Below are 15,949 nucleotides of genomic sequence, written 5' to 3'. Positions count from 1 at the left end.
ACAGATGTCAAACATCATTTGCTTCTAAAACCAAGAGCGGGATAAACCACAACATGGCAAAAAACTAACAACCTAGAAAAGGAAAGAAACACCTTGGTAATGGAAACCGTAAAAGGCGGATGAAAATCCAGCCTGGAAAAAACCAACCAACCAACAAACCACAACATAGACGACATGAGAAAATGCTCCCCTGGGCAAGGCTGTTGGATTAATGTCACTTAACAGCAACAGGAATTCAACAAACGACAGCACGAAGCAAGGCGATAATACAAGGAAATGATTTGAACGGCAAGATGAAGCACCTCAGGGGAAAACTGAGAATCAGACACAATCCTACAATTACGGGAGTAACAAATACCTGAGATGTGGCGAAGAGCCGTGAAACGACGTGTGGAGATTGGGTTTCTAACAAAGCAGGGCTGAGGAAAGGTGGAAGGATTGGAGCCGAGAGAGGGACAGTGTGGATTAGACAACAGTGAGTCGGCAGAAGAATAGACATTGTACTGGTCTGTTCTCACACTGCTCATAGACATACCCGAGACTGGGTAATTTGTCAAGGAAAAGAGGTTTCACGGACTCACGGTTCCACACGGCTGCGGAGGCCTCACCCTCATGGCGGAAAGCAAAGGAGAAGCAAACTCTTGTCTTCTACGGCCACGGGCGAGAAGGCGTGCGCAGGGGAACTCCCATTTATAAAACCATCAGATGTCGTGAGACTCAGTCACTACCGGGAGAACAGTACGGGGAAAACCACTGCCACGGTTCAATGATCTCCACCTAACCCTGCCCTTCGCACGTGGGGGTGATTATAATCCAGGTGAGCTTTGGGTGCGGACACAGTCAAACCGTATCAGATGGCCCTTGAATAGAGAACACGATGAAGACAGAGAGAGAGAAAAAAAAAAAAAACTACTCAGCTCTGCAAATCAGGAAATACCCTGTCAGCAATGAAGAGTCGTCAAAGGATCCAGGGGCAGATAATGTTTCCTGATTAATTGAAATATCCAGGGGCAGGTGATGTTTTCTGATTAACTGATAAAGAAGGAGTAACACGAGCCAGGCGCGGTCACTCACACCTGTCATCCCAGCACGTTGGGAGGCCGAGGTTGGTGAATCATGAGGTCAGGAGTTCAAGACCAGCCTGGCCAACATGGCGAAACCCCGTCTCTACTAAAAATATAAAAATTAGCTGGGTGTCAGGGCACGCGTGTGTAGTCCCAGCTACTTGGGAGGCTGAGGCAGGAGAATCGCTTGAAACCGGGAGGCAGAGGTTGCAGTGAGCCGAGATTGCACCACTGCACTCCAGCCTGGGTGACAGAGTAAGACTCTGTCTCAAAAAAAAAAAAAAAAAAAAAAAAAAAAAGAATGAGTAACACCAAAACAAATCTTGGATAATTTACCAAACACCCACGGGGGAAAAGTAACAATTTTTCAAACATGTAGCCAAGACTACAGGAGTCCACCACCACGCCTGGCTAATTTTTGCATTTTTAGTAGAGACGGGGTTTCACCATCTTGGCCAGGCTGGTCTCGAACTCCTGACCTCAGGTGATCCACCCACCTCAGCCTCCCAAAGCACTGGGATGACAGGCGTGAGCCACCACACCCAGCTGACTCTCCTCCTCTTAAACAGAGATAATCTATACGTTTACCCATCTCTCGTAACTACTCAACCCCAAAGAAAGTGTTATTTTTCCAACACAGAATCTGAACATGGATGAGAATGAAGTCACTTCATTATTCCTGACAAAAATGCACTTTAAATGTTAACACACCCAACATGACAGAAAGACAACTAGATGCAATACCCTTCACTTTCCAAAACTAGTGAAATGCCTTTTAAAATCAGTCAAAGCAAGTTATTGCAGAAAGGTAAATCTCCCATCTTAACCCATAAATGCACACAAACTCTTCTGTGGGGTAAGTGAGGTCAATAGCATGCTTTCTTTTTCTTTGAGATGGAGTCTCTATCTGTTGCCCAGGCTGGAGTGCAGTGGCTCGATCTTGGCTCACTGCAACCTTCGCCTCCCGGGTTCAAGTGATTCTCCTGCCTCAGCCTCCTGAGTCGCTGGGATTCCAGGTGCTGATGATTAATAAATAAAAATAGAATTAAATTGATGATGCAGAGAACATATTTTTTAAAAAGACGGATTGTATTCTGTTTACATGATATGCATGTAAAACGAAATCACACAAAATAATTAAAAACAAAACAAGAGGCCAGGCACGGTGGCTCACGCCCGTCATCCCAGTACTTTGGGAGGCCGAGGCGGGCGGATCACCTGAGGTCAGGAGATCAAGACCATCCTGGCTAACATGGTGAAACCTCGTCTCTACTAAAAATACAAAAAATTAGCTGGCCATGGTGGCACATCCCTATAGTCCCAGCTACATGGGAGGGTGAGGCAGGAGAATCACTTAAACCTGGGAGGTGGAGGTTGCAGTGAGCTGAGACCGCACCACCGCACTGCAGCCTGGGTGACAGAGTGAGACTCCATCTCAAAAAAAAAAAAAAAGAAAGAAACACAGAAATATCAGGCAAGTACTAGTCAACATCCTACCAATGAAGTAATATCCGTGTGGGGTGCAAGAGTGTTTGGGGAGAAAAGCTTGCAACAATGTATTCTACATCAAGAAAAGTAAAACTATTTGAGGATGATGTCAGAGGTTCCGTGTTCAATTCCATGTGCCATCGTTAAACAGAAATGTGTGAAGAACTACAGAATGAACCAGGACAACTTGTTCAACGGATTTAGATTGCAAATACATTATGGAGTAAAAATAATTCAAGTTGGGAAATACCCCGTATGATACAATTTATCTACAAAACTTACGAAAGCCATTTATGTTGTTATCAGCATTTATTAATAATTTTGTGTATATTATATATGTCTCCCATGTACAGAAAAATATATACAGCTGTATAGAGTCAGTAATATATTATGTATTTATGGACGCACATATCATATGCAGAGTTTGAGTGTATACACATCTACGTATACAAACACAGTTTGAACACACACACATACACACACACACACATATACACACAGACACACACACACAGACACACACACACACACATCTCAAAATAGCATTTCCTACTAAATGATGACGTTGCCTGGTGACAAAAAAGACATGCTTAACTTCATATAATATTACACATTTTAAAGTTGGATATGTTCACAGATTACTCACATAAATAATAATATTACAGAACAAACAATTCCCTAATAATTATTATGTTTTTTTGAGACAAAAAAAAATTAGCCAGCCATGGTGACACGTGCCTGTAGTCCCAGCTACTCGGGAGGGTGAGGCAGGAGAATCGCTTGAACCCGGGAGGCGGAGGTTGCAGTGAGCCGAGATCGCACCACTGCACTCCAGCCTGGGCAACAAGAGTGAAACTCCACCTCAAAAAAAAAAAAAAAGAAAGAAAAAGAAAAAAAAAGGTACAGGCACAAAGAACGACCAACGGAATATATTTGGACAAGTATACCTTCAAAAATCAATACCATGCTAAGGTCACATTTTTGTGACTTGTATTTGAACTGGAAAGCAGTGACTACATCCTTTTAGGCCAAATAATGTTGAAACCACTATTTACAACTTAGTGCACACACCGTTGCTAACCAAATACCATATAACGAACCCTAAATTGTTAGTCGTGATGCTAAACTAACTGCAATCGATAGCAAGTCATCAGGATGCCATAACTGCATCTATCTCTTGAACTCCTGACCTCAGGTGGTCCACCCACTTCGGCCTCCCAAAGTGCTGGGATGACAGGTGTGAGCCACCGCGCCCGGCCTTGGATATGCCTTTATCAACAGCATGAAAATGGACTAATACATACTCTTTTACTTATCTTAAAATGTACAATTAAATTATTTTGACGATAGTCACCCTGTTGTACTATTGAATACTAGCTATGAATAATTACATCACGGAGAATGGAATTCTTTTTCTTTTATTTTCTTTCGTCTTTTTCTTTCTATTTTCTTTTCCATGAAACAAAACATCAGATGAGCGTCCAACCGTGATAAACTCTTCTGTGCCATTTTCAAACTGTCTTGGTCTATCTTTCATTCATTAGGCAACGTGTTCTCTTCTTCATTTTCAAACGACACTCTTAATACTGTCATACCAGGAGGAAAAAAAAAAAAAAAAAAAAAAGAAAAGGATCTTTTAGTGAACAATTAGGTGAATTTGGGTAATTCAGCGAGCCATACCAGGTGGCATATTCATGTTCAGAGCACTGTTTTTTTTAGATGGAGTCTCACTCTGTTGCCCAGGCTGGAGTGCAGTGGTGCCATCTTGGCTCACTGCAACCTCCGCCTCCCAGGTTCAAGCAAAACACAATTTTTGTTTTGTATAAAAGAAATGTGACACTCACATGGCATCTTTGAGCCAACCTGCACTTTCTCCTCTGCAAGACTGACCTCCGGAGAAACAGGGAACTAAGGATAGAAGCGGTGTTCACCTGAACAGAATTAGGGGCCACTAATCCCGACCTCACGGCTATTGTCACTGTTATACAAATCAAAACAGAAGCCAGAGGAATCTGACAAGCAGAGCGTGGAGGAGAACAACGCTGGTCGGAGAAGCAAAGGGCACATCCAGTGAATGAAACTGCCAGAAAAAAAGCCGACGATGAAATGAAACACTCCAGGGTGACAGCTATTGAAAAAGAAAAAAAAAAAAAAAAAAAGAAAAACAGATGGAGGGCACTGAGAAACAGAAACAAAGAAGAAAGGGAGAAAATTAAAGTGTATTTGTAAAAGTGTGTTTCCTGACCGGGTGCAGTGGCCCATGCCTGTAATCCCAGCACTTTGGGAGGCCGAGACGGGCGGATCACGAGGTCAGGAGATTGAGACCATCCCGGCTAACACGGTGAAACCCTGTCTCTACTAAAAAATACTAAAAAATTAGCCGGGCATGGTGGTGGGCGCCTGTAGTCCCAGTTACTCAGGAGGCTGAGGCAGGAGAATGGTGTGAACCCAGAGGAGGTGGAGGTTGCAGTGGGCCGAGATCACACCACTGCACTCCAGCCTGGGAGACAGAGCAAGACTCCATCTCAAAAAAAAAAAAAAAGTGAAAAAGTGTGTTTACTGGCCGGGCGCAGTGGTGCATGCCTGTCATCCCAGAACTTTGGGAGGCTGAGGCGGGTGGATCACAAGGTCAAGAGATCAAAACCAGCCTGGCCAACATGGTGAAACCCTGTCTCTACTGAAAACACAAAAATTAGCCGGGCGTGGTGGTGTGTAGTCCCAGTGACTCAGGAGGCTGAGGCGGGAGAATCACTGGAACCCGGGAAGTGGAGGTTGCAGTGAGCTGAGATTGCACCATTACACTCCAGCCTGGGCGACAAAGACCAAAACTCTGTCTCAGAAAAAAAAAAATATATGTGTATATATATACACAAAAAAATGTTAAAATTAGCGGGGCATGGTAGTGCATGACGGCAGTCCTGGCTATTCGGAAGGCTGAGATGGGAGGATTACTTGAACCTGGGAGGTTGAGGCTGCGGTGGGCTGTGATTGTACCACTGCACTCCAGCCTGGGTGACAGAATGAAGTCCTGTCTCAAAACCACAACATAAACAAAAACAGAAATAAGTACAGAGGGCTGGACGTGGTGGCTCACACCTGTAATCCCAGCACTTTGGGAGGCAGAGGCAGGTGGATCACCTGAGGTCAGGAGTTCGAGACCAACCTGACCAACATGGTGAAACCTCATGTCTACTAAAAAATACAAAAATGAGCCAGGCATGGTGGTGCATGCCTGTAGCACCCTCCAGCTACTCAGGAGGCTAAGGTGGAAGAATCGCTTGAACCTGGGAGGCGGAGGTTGCAGTGAGCCGAGATCGTGCCACTGCGCTCCAGCCTGGGTGACAGAGCAAGACTCTGTTTCAAAAAAGACGTAAGGACAAAGTTTGCATCTACTGTGAGAAGGGTAATTAGGCCAGTTAGTTAACAGGCATTCTGCTTTTTAATTAATTAATTAATTGGCTAATAATTGAATTAATTAATTAATAGACTAATAATTAATTGAATTAATTAATTGACTATTTTATTGAGACTGCAGCTCTGTTGCCCAGGCCGAAGCACAATGGCGTGATCTCAGCTCACTGCAGTCTCTGCTTCCTGGGTTCAAGCAGTTCTCATGTCTCAGCCTCCCAAGTAGCTGGGACTACAGGTGCCCACACCACCACACCCGGCTAATTTTTTTATTTTTAGTAGAGACGGAGTTTCACCATGTTGGTCAGGCGGGTCTCGAACTCCTGACCTCAGGTTACCCACCTGCCACGGCCTCCCAAAGTGCCCTGATGACAGGCGTGGGCCATCATGCCAGGCCAGTAGCTGTCCTGCTCTAAAAAGGAGACTGGGGATTCTCTTGACTTAATGAGAATTTTCTCTAGCGCAAGAATGAAACAAGAAAAACAAAGAGACAAACCAACAGAAAACGGGAACTAGGGTTGACTTAAAGGAAGCAGAAAAACAGAAACACACGTGACAGAGATGTGCCCATGATGTGCCTGGAGATTTATGTCAGAGGGAGAGAAAACAAAAAAATAACTAAAGGCCAGACACGGTGGCTCACGCCTCTAATCCCAGCACTTTGGGAGGCCGAGGCGGGTGGATCACGAGGTCGGGAGTTCGAGACCAGCCTGACCAACATGGCGAAACCCCGTCTCTACTAAAAATACAAAAAATTAGCTGGGTGTGGTGGCGCACACCTGTAATCCCAGCTACTCTGGAGGCTGAGGCAGGAGAATCGCTTGAACCCGGGAGGCGGAGGTTGCAGTGAGCCGAGATCACGTCACTGCACTCCAGCCTGGGCGACAAGAGTGAAACTCCATCTCAAAAAAACAAACAAGCAACAACAACAACAACATAAACTGGAAAGTTTTTAATGGTGGCAAAATACGCAACACACATAATTTACCACTTTAGCCATTTTTACAGTGAACAATTCAGTGGCATTTAGTGCATTCATGATGTTGTGCGATCACCACCTGTATCCAGTTCCACAACGTTTCCAGCACCCCCAGAGGAGACCCCGTTCCCATTTGCCGGCATCCCCCTTCCCCTCACCCCTCCGCCCCTTGAAATCACCCAAATGTCCAACAGGGGACAGCTGGATACCTGCATCCCCCTTCCCCTCACCCCTCCGCCCCTTGAAATGACCCAAATGTCCAACAGGGGACAGCTGGATACCTGCAATGTGTTTTATCTGTACCGTGGAATATTATGCAGCCATGAAAAGGAATTGAGCTCTGATATGTGATTCAACCCAGATAAGCATCATTCCATTTTACTCTGCAGCCCACAGGGCGGTTTAAAGAAACACCTTCTTGGGAGATGAAAATAAAAGGGATACTCGGCCGAGCACGGTGGCTCACGCGTATAATCCCAGCACTTTGGGAAGCCGAGGCGGGCAGATCGCAAGGTCAAGAGATAGAGACCATCCCGGCCAATGTGGTGAAACCCTGTGTCTACTAACAATATAATAAAAAAAAAAAAATAGCTGGGCATGGTGGCGTGCACCTGTAATCCCATCTACTCAGGAGGCTGAGGCAGGATGATCGCCTGAATCCGGGAGGCAGAGGTGGCAGTGAGCAGAGATCACACCACTGCACTCCAGCTTGGTGACAGAGCAAGACTCCGTCTCAAAGAAATAAATAAAAAGGGATACTCGTGATGACAAAGGATAACTACAGACGGTGTTTGTAAGCGTTGAACTAAGCGCCTAACGTATGCATTCTCTTAAGTATTATCTCATAATTCTTGCAGCAAACTTTGCAGGTGAACGCTACCATCATCCCGGCCAGCCCACAGCCACATTGTCACCAACAACTGAGCTCACCTGTAAGCAAGCCCCTCCCAGAGGCATGAACATCTCCACCGCGAATTCTGAAAAGCTGCACCACACTGCCTCTCCGTGTGTTCTCACTTTGAGGGGACACGAAAGGGCTATGCTGAGAAGTGAAGGGTGTTGCTGACGGATGGTTCTGGGTTTTGATCTCATCTCGTTTCACGTGAAATACGTCGTTCCCTTTGCCGTGGGTATCTCGGTATCTCACAGCCTGATCTGCTGAGTTTCCCTGATGTTGCTGGCTCAGAAAATAGAGAGAGATAAGAACAGAGATAAGAAAGTAAAAGGATATAGAGAGATGAACCTAATGGAATTCAGGAGCTGCTCTCAAGAGGAGAAGAAAGATGTGGGGATATGGATTGCCAGACACACTGCAGAGTGTGGTGGTTTCTGTTGAGGGCTGGGTTTGAGAGAAAAGTGGAGAGAAGGAGAGGAAGACAGAGAGGGAGAAGGGGCATGGAGGAGACAGAGGAGAGGGAGAGAAAAAAAGAGAGAGGGAGAGAAACAGAGAGATGGAGAGTGGGGTAGAGAGGGAGGAAGAAAGAGAGAGAGGGCGAGAGAGGGGAAGAGGGAGATTCCGAGAGAGAGAAAGAGAGAGAGATGAAAGAGAGAGAGAGGGAGAGAGAGAAGGGAAAAAGAGAGAGGGGAAACAGATACTGAGAAAGACCGAGAAAGGAGAGGGAAAGAGAGAGAAAGGAGAGAGAGAGGGAGTGGGGGAAAGAGGGAAGAGATACTGAGAAAGAGAGTGAAAAAGGAGAGCAAAAGAGATAAAGAGGGAGAAAAGAGGGGCTGGGCGCGGTGGCTCGTGCCCGTAATCCCATCACTTTGGGAGGCTGAAGTGGGTGGATTGCTTGAGGTCAGGAGTTTGAGACCAGCCTGGCCAACATGGTGAAACCCCACCTCTACTAAAAATACAACAATTAGCCGGGCGTGGTGGCAGGTGCCTGTAATCCCAGGTCCTCGGGAGGCTGAGGCAGGAGAATCGCTTGAACCCAGGGGGCAGAGGTTTCAGTGAGCCGAGGTTGTGCCACCACATTCCACCCTGGGTAGCAGAGTGAGACTCCATCTCAAGAAAAAAAAAAAAAGAGAGAGAGAGGGAGAGAGAGGAAAGGGGAGAGGAGAAAGAGCCAGAGAGAAGAGAGAGAGAGGAAAGAAAGAGAGAGGAGAATAAGGCGAAGAAGGAGAGGCCAGAGAGAAAAATAAAGAGACAGAGAGACAGAGCCCCGTGGTAGGGACCACGGAAGGATGCAGAGGAGAAGATAAGCAGTAAAGAACATATGAATACACTCAAAGCTTTCAAAAGTGGGAACGGTGGGTGTGTTTTCCTATGACAGCCCATGTACCTGCACCTATGAGAATATTTAAAATTACTAACCTTTCTGGTTCTTCAACAAATGTTTGTATACTTTGAGCTAAACCGTCATGGATTTGCTCCAAATCAAAATGAAACGAATCAACGTGACTTTTATTTAGCACAGTAAGGGGAAGGGGGGCGTGCGATAAACCTGCCTTCTTTCTTCCTTTAGATCCCAGAAAATTACCCGTTGAGACTTGAAGAGTTGGTGTGAGGAAGCAGGTTTTGGCCAGGACAAATGTGAATGAATCTTACATGGACATGACTCTTTTTTTTTTTTTTTTTTTTTTGAGACGGAGTCTCGTTCTGTCGCCCAGGCTGGAGTGCAGTGGCCGGATCTCAGCTCACTGCAAGCTCCGCCTCCCGGGTTCACGCCGTTCTCCTGCCTCAGCCTCCCCAGTAGCTGGGACTACAGGCGCCCACCACCACACCCGGCTAATTTTTTATATTTTTAGTAGAGACGGGGTTTCACCGTGTTAGCCAGGATGGTCTCGATCTCCTGACCTCGTGGTCCGCCCGCCTCTGTTGACACATAGAGGTGAACCATGTCCAGAGAAGTACGACATTGCTCAAAAGGAGTAGCAACGTTTTACAGGCAGGAACAAATAAATTCTGGTGGGATTAGAACATTGTGGGATGTTGTGCACAGTGTTACCACAGGGCACAGTCTATAAGTAGCATGTTTTTTATTTTCATTTTTTCACATGGAGTTGTGCAAGTAAGAAAATAAATCCTCAACATCCATTAGGGACAACAGGAACATCACCTTCCAAATGGCCAAAGTGCTGGGTGTGGTGGCTCACACCTGCAAATCCAGTGGTTTGGGAGGCTGAGGAGGGAGGGTCACTGGAGGCCAGGAGTTGAAGAGCAGCCTAAGCAACATAGTGAGACTCTGTCTCTAAAAATAATTAAAAATTTGGGCCGGGCACGGTGGTTCACGCCTGTCATCCCATCACTTTGGGAGGCCGAGGCGGACAAATCACAAGGTCAGGAGTTTGACACCAGCGTGGCCAACATGGTGAAAACCCGTCTCTACGAAAGATACAAAAAAATTAACCAGGCATAGTGGCGGGCGCCTGTAATCCCAGCTACTCGGGAGGCTGAGGCAGGAGAATGGCTTGAACCTGGGAGGCGGAGGTTGCAGTGAGCCAAGATCGTGCCACTGCACGCCAGCCTGGGCAACAGGGCAAGACTCTGTCCAAAAAAAAAAGAAAAGAAAATTTGCCGGGTGTGGTGGTACATGTCTGTAGTCCCAGCTACTCAAGAGGCTGAGGTGGGAGGATTGCTTGAATCTAGGAGTTTGAGGCTGCAGTTAGCTGTGCTCACACCACCACACTCCAGCCTGGGTGACAGAGGTAGACCCCATCACAAATAAACATACACACACACACACACACACACACACACACACACACACACACACACGAATGAATAAAAAGGCAGACGTGAAACAATCCCGTCTCCTGTGAGGACAGGACATTGAAGGAGTCAGACTGAATTTACTCTTTACACATCCATTCACCTTTAAGGATGTCAAATCCAAAACCAGTTCTCCCCTACAAATATTCCTGACGGGCCAGGTACGCTGTCTCACGCCTGTCATGCCAGCACTTCGGGAGGCCGAAGCAGGCAGATCACCTGAGGTCGGGAGTTCGAGACCAGCCTGGCCAACATGGAGAAATCCGGTCTCTACTAAAAATACAAAAATTAGCCGGGCGTGGTGGCGCATGCCTGTAATCCCAGCCACTCGGGAGGCTGAGGCAGGAGAATTTCTTGAACCTGGGAGGCAAAGGTTGCAGTGAGCCGGCATCACGCCATTGCATTCCAACATGGGCAACAAGAGCGAACCTCTGTCTCAAAAAAAAAACAAAAACAAACAAAAAAATCTATCTATCTATCTATCTATCTATCTATCTATCTATCTATCTATTCATGACGACGTCTGCAAAAATACAGAGACATGTACCTTTGGCTGTAATGCTGTCTATAAGCACAAAAGTCTCAGAATAGCAGGGCACCCATCTGCAAGGAATGGGTTAAATATTACATAGTACATTTATGTAACGGAATAGCACACAGTCAAGAAAAAGGAAAAGAACCAGACATTTCCGTATGCGAAACCAGGAAGCAATCTTCCGTGCATTGGAAATGAAAAACAAGCTGTAGAATGATGGATGCAGGATGTCCATGCTTTCCTTTTAAATATATATATGCTAGTAAATGAACAGAGCATCACAGGAAAGATAACACATTGAAAGATGAGGCCCTGGCTAGGCGCAGTGGCTCAGGCCAGTAATCCCAGCACTTTGGGAGGCTGAGGCGGGCCGATCACGAGGTCAGGAGTTCGAGACCAGCCTGGCCAATATGGTGAAACCTGTCTCTACTAAAAACACAAAAATAAGCTGGGCATTGTGGCAGGTGCCTGTACTCCCAGCTACTCGGGAGGCTGAGGCAGGAGAATCACTTGAACTCGGGAGGCACAGGTTGCGGTGAGCCAAGATTGTGCCACCGCGCTCCAGCCTGGGCGACAGAGCCAGACTCTGTCTCAAAAAAAAAAAAAAAAAAAAAAAGAAAAGGAAAAATGAGGCTCTGGGAAGGGAATCTCAGGGAATAATGGGACAGGGATGCAGAGAGCTCCTACTTTGAAAATGTTTTGCTTTTACTGTGTGCATTTTCCAAATACATGAATAATGAATAGATATGTCTGTTTTCACAGTTAGGGTGATCTCACGGAGGCAGAAAATCGAAGGTTACACCCATGTTGATTGTTTCAACAGCTTCTGTGAATTGAGCTGGGACGAATCATCCGCTTGAGGTTAAAACAGTCTCATACTCACAATATACAAAGAACTGTAACAGCAAGAACAACAAACAAATAACGCTATTAAGATGCAGTCAGGCCGGGGGGCGCAGTGGCTCACACCTGTCATCCCAGCACTTTGGGAGGCCGAGGAGGGCAGATCATGAGGTCAGGAGTTCGAGACCATCCTGGCCAACATGGTGAAACCCCGTCTCTACTAAAACACAAAAATTATCCAGGCGTGGTGGCGGGCACCTATAGTCCCAGCTACTCAGGAGGCTGAGGCAGGGGAATCACTTGAACCTGAGAGGCGGAGGTTGCAGTGAGCCGAGGTCACGCCATTGCACTCCAGCCTGGAGACAGAGCAAGACTCTGGGGAAAAAAAAAAAAAAAAAAAGCAAAAAGCAAGGTATATTGGTTTTTAATCTCTGAGTTACGGTGAGAGCTGTGGATTTTCTGTGGATCCCACTATCGGGTTAAGGAGACTTGGCTCCGCATTTTTATTTACAAGTTGACTTTGATTTTTGTCAAGTACTTCTGCTGCATATGCGTTGAAAAGATCGTACACGTTTTTCTCCTTAGTGGCTTGATTGAGCTAATTACATTGATTTTTCGATGTTAAAAAACAGCCCGTCTTGTGTTCACAAAATAAAGCTCACAGGGTCATGCTGCCATATATCCAGACAATTTTTTCCTTGACTTGTTGATACGTTGCTGAGAATTTCTGCTTCTGAGTGTTGATGAATATCTGTCTGTGGTTTTCTTGCCTGACATTTTTCCTCTTTATGTTGGTATTGTGGTAATAATGTTGGCTTCATATGATGTGTCGGAAAATGCTGTCTTCTATTTTAGGAAGTGTTTAGGTAGAGTTAGGTATATTCCTCCCGTGACTGTTTAATAGGATTGGCCAGTGAAAACCTCTGCAGAGTTATTGGAAGGTGTTAACTAAGAATTCATTTGTTTGGCTGGGCACGATGGCTCACACTTGTCATCCCAGCACTTTGGGAGGACGAGGCGGGTGGATCACGAGGTCAGGAGATCGAGACCATCCTGGCTGACACAGTGAAACCCCGTCTCTACTAAAAATACAAAAAATTGGCCGAGCGTGGTGGCAGGTGCCTGTCATCCCAACTACTCGGGAGGCTGAGGCAGGAAAATGACATAAACCCAGGAGGCGGAGGTTGCAGTGAGTTGAGATCGCGCCACTGCACTCCAGACTGGCAACAGGGCGAGACTCGGTCTCAAAAAAAAATTTTTTTTGGTAGATATAGAACCATTCAGGTTATTGGTTTCTAGCTGATTTATATTTGGTAGTGTGTGTCTTTCAAAGAATTTGCCTTTTGCATCAATGCTACCATAATAATGATTTTATGGTAGCAGTGCTACCAAATAAATGATTTTATATGCATATATCCTATCATTATCCTTTTAGTATCAATAGGAGCTGCAATGATGTCTTTTTATGTTTTTGTTTATTTTTTTCTGGTGAAAGCTCCATCCATATTTTTGATCCCTTCCGTGAATGCAATTTTAGATGTATTCACTTTTTCATATTGTTTTTTCTTTTTTTTTTAAATTTATTTATTATTATTATACTTTAAGTTGTAGGGTACATGTGCATAACGTGCAGGTTTCTAACTATAGCTTGATTATTTCTTTGCGTCTGCCTGACTTGGCTAAAATTTTCTCTTCTTTTAATAATTTTTTTAAGGATAGGATATCAGATAATTGATTGCAGACATTTTTCTTAAAAAAAGTAAGCATGATATTATCGAATAAGGATTAGAATATATTACAAAATATAAGTATTATATTATGCATGTGCAATAAATTTTTTCAAAGTACTCCTGTACCTGTTTATCGATATATTTTTTTTCTGAGATGGAGTCACTCTGTTGCCCAGGCTGGAGTGCAATGGCGCGATCTTGACTCACTGCAACCTCTGCCTCCCAGGTTCAAGCAATTCTCCTGCCTCAGCCTTACGAGGAGCTGGGATTACAGGCACCCAGCACTACGCCTGGCTAATTTTTGTATTTTTAATAGAGACGGGGTTTCACCATGTTGGCCAGGCTGGTCTCGAACTCCTGATCTCAAGTGATCCACCTGCCTCCTTGGCCTCCTAAACTGCTGGGATTACAGGTATGAGCCACCATGCCAGGCCCCATGTTTCTTGATTTTTGATACATTGGTAATTTCATTTTCATTCCATTAAAAGTATTTCACGGTTTCCCTTTTTGCCTCTCCTCTGACCCATGGCTCATTTAGCTAATAACTTTTCAGTGTCCAAATATGTGGGCATTTTCCAGATAGCTTCCTGCTGTCGATGAATGGTTTAATTATTTCTATGATGGTGGCAAGTATTATTTTAATTCTTTTAAATTTGTTAAGGTTTGTTTTATAGCTTAGACTATGTTGTATCTCTGTGGCATTCGCTGGACACTTAAGTATAGTGCACCTTCTGCTGTCACTGGGCAGAATGTTCTAGAAATGTCAGTTGAGTCATTGATTGATTGGTTGATTGATAGTATTATTATCATTATTATTATTTTGAGAGAGAGTCTCTGTCCTCCAGGCTGGAGTGCAATAGCACGATCTCAGCCCATCACAACCTCTGCCTTCCAGGTTCAAGCGATTCTCGTGCCTCAGTCTCCCAAGTAGCTGGGATTACACGTGTGCGCCACTACGACTGGCTAATTTTTGTATTTTTAGTAGAGAGGGGATTTCACCATATTGGCCAGGCTGTTCTCAAACTCCTAGCCTCAAGTGATCCACCCACCTCAGCCTCCCAAAGTGCTGGGATTACAGGCGTGAGCCATCATGCCCAGGCAATATTATTATTACTATTACTATTATTATTTTGAGACAGGGTCTTGCTCTGTCGCCCAGGCTGGAGTGCAGTGGTGTGATCTCGGCTCACTGCAACCTCCACTTCTCAGGCTCAAATATCCTCCCACCTCGGCCTCTCGAGTAGCTGGAATTATAGGCGTGCACCGCCATACCCACCTAATTCTTGTATCTTTTGTAGAGATGGAATTTCACCATATTGCTCAGGCTGTTGTCAAACTCCTGAGCTCAAGCCATCCACTTACAGAGTGCTGGGATTACAGGCATGAGCCACCATGCCCAGCCTAATGATTGATTGTGTTATCAGAAACTCTGCACTTGACGTATCAGTTACTGAAAGAGGAATGTTCGTGTTCCCAACTCTGATTATGCATTCACCCATTTCTCCTCTCAATTGCTTTCTGTATTTTGAAGATTTGTTTTGCACTGAATACATCATCAAAATTATTTTGCCTTCTCAGTGAATTGTCCCCTTTGTCATTAGATAATGTCCCATTTTGTCGGTGGTGATTGTTATCACAATCGTACATTCTGAAGTGTACTTTGTCTGACGTTAACAGGATCTCTCCACTGCATTTCCATCTTTTCTTTTCCTTTTTTTTTTTTTTTGAGATGGAGTCTTGCTCTGTGACCCAGGCTGGAGGGCAGTGGCACGATCTCGGCTCACTGCAACCTCCATCTCCCAGGTTCAAGTGATTCTCCTGCCTCAGCCTCCTGAGTAGCTGGGATTACAGGCACCCACCCACACCCAGCTAATTTTTGTATTTTTAGTAGAGATGGGGTTTTACCATGTTGGCCAGGCTGGTCTCGATCTCCTGACCTCGTGATCTGCCCACCTTGACCTCCCAGAATTCTGGGATGACAGGCATGAGCCACCGTGCCCAGCCCCATATTTTCATATTGTGGTGGTAAACGGAGGACCAGAGAGAGCAATACGGAGTACAGGAGGATTTGTTTATTTTTATTTTTATTTTTATTTATTTTTTATTTTTGAGACGGAGTCTCGCTCTGTCACCCAGGCTGGAGTGCAGTGGCCGGATCTCAGCTCACTGCAAGCTCCGCCTCCCGGGTTC

Source organism: Macaca mulatta, chromosome Y (assembly GCF_049350105.2).
Source record: "Macaca mulatta isolate MMU2019108-1 chromosome Y, T2T-MMU8v2.0, whole genome shotgun sequence".
Lineage (NCBI taxonomy): Eukaryota > Metazoa > Chordata > Mammalia > Primates > Cercopithecidae > Macaca > Macaca mulatta.
The sequence above is the reverse complement of the archived record's forward strand: the minus strand, read 5'-3'. Positions refer to the sequence as shown.